We start from the raw sequence: 6,000 nt of genomic DNA, 5'->3' as shown, positions 1-6,000 counted from the left end.
TTCTCAGTGGATATTTGATGATATTAATGGTGAGATAATGGTAAGATGGTTATGTTTTTTAAAAAGCTCTTAGGTGTATAAAAATATATCAGATGGAATTAAAAAAATTTTGTTTAATATTGATTTTTGAGAGAGAGAGAAAGATAGAGTGTGAGCAGGGGAGGGGCAGAGAGAGAGGGAGACAGAATCTGAAGGAGCTCCAGGCTCTGAGCTGTCGGCACAGAACCTAGCACAGGGCTCGAACTCACAAATCATGAGATCATGACCTGAGCTGCAGTCAGATGCTTGACCGAGCCTCCCAGGCATCCCTGGAATTTTTTTTTTTTTAAACAAGAAAACAGGGGCACCTGGGTGACTCAGTCGGTTAAGTGTCTGACTCTTGATTTCGGCTCAGGTCATGATCTCACAGTTGTGGAATGGAGCCCTGTGTCAGGCTTTGCTCTGACAGCAGCGAGTCTGCTTGGGATTCTCTGTCTCCCCATCTCTCTCTGCCACCTCTTTGTCTCTCTCTCTCTCTCTCTCTCTCTCCCTCTCTCAAAATAAATAAGCATTAAAAAATGAAAATAAAATTGCCTTGCTCATAGAGCTTGTGTTGGGGCATTAATCAATGAATACATGTGAAGTCCTAGAGCAATGCCTGACAGATCCAATCAGTGTTATCTATCCTAATTACTGTTACCAGTAGTACAGGGTCACCACACTGTGGGAGTTATTGGAGCAACAACACCTCTCTTTTTAGGAGGTCAAAACGTCATGGCAGCGCCTGGGTGAGATGCACATATAATATATAAAAAGAAAGGAAAGTGGAAAAGTTAGTTTTCAGAAACACACCGCACAAAAAGACTTGTAAACAGGATACGAAGGGAGCCCACCTGCTTTCCTTTCTTCTCTCCTCTGCAATTATACAGGGTTGTACTTGTCTGTTGCTTTTGATTTGGTGTTTTTACACTTTGTCACATAGTAAGAACATTAGGTTAAGGAACCTTGTCATTTTCCTATTCAAAGCAGTTCACTCAATAATACCAAGCATTCCCACTTTGGTAGATAATGGCAAGAAGTAAGACAGCCCGTTAGTAAACAAGCAAATCATTTCATGGCAACAGCTGATTTGATCAAAACATTCTGGTTCTCCCTCGTCTGAACCCACGCAAGGAATGAACCAATCCAACTGGAAAAAAATATTTGTTTTATCTTTGCCACATGTATTTACTCTTAGGGACTATTTAACTTGATCGGGCAGAGAAGTTGGAAGGAACAAAAATACTCGAGGCACTGAACAGCCTTGGTGGGCTATCTCCCGCACCAGGCAGAAATGGCCTGGAGGTATCGCCATGGGGGTCTGTTCTTGAGCAGTTTCTTGAAATCCTTTGCCCTCATCTTCACAGGGGAGAACTGAACTGTTGTTCATATGCTAAGTTTTGGGGGTGGGGTGCAGAATGGGAATTAAAATGACTTCAAAATATGAAAGAAGTCATTCCACAAAATTCTCTGACAATTGGATATGTGTAAGGCATTGTGAAGATGTTACAGGAAGGCAAAGGTAAACTAGATATGGGTTAGATCTCAAGGGATGCCCAGTCAAAAAAGTCACATAAACGACACACATTTATCTGTGAGGAGTAGAAACCCACAGGTGCAGGGCTGTGTGTGTGCGTGCTTTATTGACAAAGGGCTCTAGGGTGAAACCTTTGAGGATGCGAGTGAAGCAGGACAAGGCAGGGGAGAAGCTAGGCAGAGGTAGGTACCGCCTCGGCTGGATCCCACAAGGTGCCCGTGACATAATAAAAAGTATATATCTGACACAGAACTCCTAAAACCCTTAGAAGTGATTCTCTTTTGTTTGCTAATGAGGTGAGTTCTGGGGGGGCCTAGATAGCTTCAGGATGGGAGCTGCTCCACAGAAAAAAATAGCCACATGATTAGAAGGTTAGAGCTTTCAGCCCTGCGTCCCCACCTCCGGGGAGGACAAAGGGGCGGGAGATTGAGGACAATCACCAATGGCCAGTGATTGAATCAGTTGTGCCCACAGAATAAAACCTCCACAAAACCCCTACGCCGTGAGGTTCGGGGAGCTTTTGGGGGTGGTGAACACGTCTACGTGCTGGAAGGGTGGCACACCCTTAACCTAAGAAGCTCCCGCTCTTGGAAGCCTTTCAGATCTCCCCCTATGTACGTCTTCACCTGGCTGTTCATTTTTATCCTTTATAATAAACTGTAATAGTAAGTAGGGCGCTTTCTGAATTTCTATGAATTGTTCTAGCAAATTATCGAAACTGGGTGGGGGGCATCGTGGGAACCCCTGAATCTGTAGTCCGTTAGACAGAAGTGCTGGCCACTTGGGGACCCCATTTGTGGTTGGCATCTGAAGTGGGATCTGTCTTGTGGGACTGAGCCCTTTAACTTGTAGGATCGCATGCTAACTAACTCCAGATAGATAGCGTTAGAACTGAACTAAATTGCTGGACACCCAATAGGTGTTGGAGAATTGTTTGGTGTCAGAAAACGCCACACAGTACCACAAAGTTGTTGCAGCTTGAGGTAAAGTGGTCGAACTTCCATGCCCTGCATCAGCTAGCCATTGGCTATGGGCTGCCCCGAGGGTAGAATACTCTCCCGAATGTTGCTGGGCAAGTTGGCTCCCATGGGTCAAGGGCGACTCTGCAAGGGAAGGGTGCAGCTGTAAGCCTGTGGCAGCCATTATTTGCAGTAGCCATGGGCCGGTACACCTGCCGGTGAAGGGAATCTGGACAGCACACAACAGCGCTGATTACAAAGTTGCATTTGGAGGAAGATAGGAAAGTGTTGGTGGAAGTTGCCAGGAGATGTGAGTTGATCCACTGAAATCAGTGGGAGGCTGTCGTTCAAATGGTAGCTCTTCCCCCACAAAAGTAAAAGAGATTGCTTGGAAAAATCATCAGGAAGCTCCTGCCTGAAGATTGCAATAAGATATAAGGTGATTATATTACCCAGGGTTCACCAGACAAATAATACCAATAGGAGATGCTAATATGCACACACACACACACACACACACACGCACACATATATATTGATGTAATTATGGAGGCTGAGAAGTTCCACTATCTCTTGCCTATAAGCTGGAGAACTAGGAAAGCCAGTGGTATATTTCAGTTCAAGGCCAACGGCCTGAGGAAGAGGGTTGGGGTATGTGATGGTCTAAGTCCCAGACTAGCTGAGAACCAGGAGCATGACGTCTGAGGGCAGGAGAAGATGGATGTCCCAGCTCAGGCAGAGAACAAATTCTTCCTTCCTCTGCTTTTCTGTTCTTATTCAGGACCTTGACAGATTGGACAATGCCCACCCACATGGGGGAGGGCGATCTTCTTCACTCACTCTACCCATACTAATCCTTTCCAGAAACACTCTCACAGACATACCAGGAAATGTTTTAGCAGGTATCTGGGCATTTCTCTGCCCAGTCATGTCAACATGTGAGATCAGCCGTCATAGTGACGCAATGGAAAAGTGTTTAGGGCAGAATTGACATGCTGGGCGTTTAAATATAACACCTAGGAGTGTCTGAGGAAGAACACTTGGAGGGCTCCTAGAACTAAAAATAGAGCCAAAAGTGAAGTTTAAAATGAAGTCCTGGTTTAGGGGGTGAGACTACCATCCTGCTGCTTTTTAGAAAGCTAAGACAAAAACAAACACATAACTATTTATTGAGCACATACTATTTGTCAGATTCTGTGACCATTTGGCTCCAGCTTTACAATTTATAAAGAAAGCACTTTCACATATACAGTCTTGTTTACCTCCCACAACAGCTTATGAGGGAGAAGATCTCCATTTTAGAAATGAGGAAACTGAGATGCAGAGAAGTTAAATAACTTGCTTATGGTCCTTGGTCCTTGAGTGGGGCTTGGGCTCTGGGAGTTATTCAGAGAAGGACAGATACAGCCCTGGGAATGGAGTTCTGGTCCTCCATGCCACCGTCTCCTGTTCCTTCAGGACTTAGTGGAGACCTGCCACTTTCCTTTTAACTCGATCAGGTTCTGACTTCCAGAAGCATAAGACTGCAGCATGGGGGCGCCCAGAAAAGATGCTTCCATGCGAAGTGAACAACCTCACCAGGCGCACCTCCATTATTCACAGTGGTGTGTCCTCGCCTCAGGAGCTGTCCGGGAAAGTCACATAAGATGCACACAAGAGAGGGCCACTAGAAGGAGGGGTGAGATGGGGTGTGGAGTCATTTTACGGGGAAGTGGAAGGTCACAGGTCACAGGTCGGCACACGGTGAGATACATCAGTAAGGGGAATTCTAGGGTTGTGTCTAGACATTGTCTCCTGGAAATAAAGTGAATCATAAATAAGAATCTTTCTGGAGCTGTTCTGAGAGGCAGGAACCCCTTCTTCATGGCCTTAAAGCAGCCTTGCTGGAGCGTGTTTTTACCGCCGTGTCCCTGCCCCTAAGCCCGGTGTAGGTACACAATGTTTATGAGAGTTTACCTGGTCCGCCCTCTCTTCTCTGCCAGATATGAGCTGCCAGCTCAAGCACAACCTCCTCACCTCAATCAATTCTGCAAACATTTATGGAACATCTTTTCTCTGGTGGGCACCTTGTTAGGACTTATGGGAAATGCCAAGGTGAAATGCCCAGATCAACACGGACAAGCGTCACAGGGGAACACTTGCTCGTCCCAAGCATGACCTCTGGCCCTGCTTTCCCGGTCCTTTTGGTGTAACATCCCCCACCAAGTCAGGAACTTTAGCGTGCCCCCCCCAAAGTCACTTTCTCTGGCACCCCTCACATTCAACCAATGTCCAAGGCTCATTGGGGTGCTGCCCCTAATTCTGTTATCTCCAAGTATCCCAAGTGAGGGGTTTGATCATCTGTCAAGGGATAATTTCAACAACCACGTCCGTCCATCTTGCTTTGCCCTAATCAAATTCAGCTTTCCCACCATGACCATCGGAGTGACCCCCGCAACATGTAAATCCAGGTGCATGTCCCCCTGGGTGGAAACCATTCAGTCTCCGCAGCATCTTGCTCTATCTGCATTCCGCTCGCAGAACTATCAGGAGCTAAGAACGAATGTAAGTGTAAACCACTTCAGCCTATCTGGGAGAATGTAAGAGTGCTATTTTTGTCTCTTGGGGAATTTATTTTCCGTAAATTTTTTGATGTATTTTTGATGTATTTTTATCTCTTAAAATCGAGATATAATTGGGGCACCTGGGTGGCTCAGTCAGCCAAGTGTCTGACTTCGGCCCAGGTCACCATCCCACGCTTTGTGGGTTCGAGTCCCGTGTCGGGCTCTGTGCTGACAGCTCAGAGCCTAGAGCCTGCTTCCGATTCTGTGTCTCCCTCTCTCTCTCTGCCTGCCCCCCACTCTCTCTCTCTATCTCCCCAAAATAAATAAACGTCAAAAAATTATTTAAAATCGAGACATAATTAACATATAACATTGTGTAAGTTTAGGATATATAACATGTTGATTTGATACGTTTATAGATGACAACATGATTATCACCCCATCCCATAATATTATTTCTTTCTTATGATTATAACATTTAAGATCTAGTGAGAGTGCTAATTTTTAAAACTGTTTATTTATTTATTTTGAGAAAGAGAGAGCACAAGCAGGGGAGGGGCAGAGAGAGGGGGAGAGAGAATCCCAAGCAGGCTTTACACCATCAGTGCAGAGCCTGACCCGGGACTCCCATCTCGTGAACCAGGAGATCATGACCCGAGCCAAAATCAAAAGCTGCAAGCTTAAGTGACTGAGCCACCCTAGGCGCCCCAAGAATGCTATTTTTAAACCTGTTTTTGTACTGAAGGTAAGTCAGTATCTTTTCTTACCTGTAATTTCACTGACCCTGAACTATTTTCCTTCTTGAATAATCTGAATTAAGGTGGAGGGTGAGCATGTGCCTAGACCTTTACGTTGTGGGAATTAAAAAAAAAAAAAATCACCCTTACCTCTCTTATGTGTCTTTCTAGGGTGAGGACTGTACAAATGCCAAAATGTGGGTTAG

Source organism: Neofelis nebulosa, chromosome 8, assembly GCF_028018385.1.
Source record: "Neofelis nebulosa isolate mNeoNeb1 chromosome 8, mNeoNeb1.pri, whole genome shotgun sequence".
In the NCBI taxonomy this organism is placed as follows: Eukaryota; Metazoa; Chordata; class Mammalia; order Carnivora; family Felidae; genus Neofelis; species Neofelis nebulosa.
Note: the sequence above shows the minus strand (reverse complement) of the source record.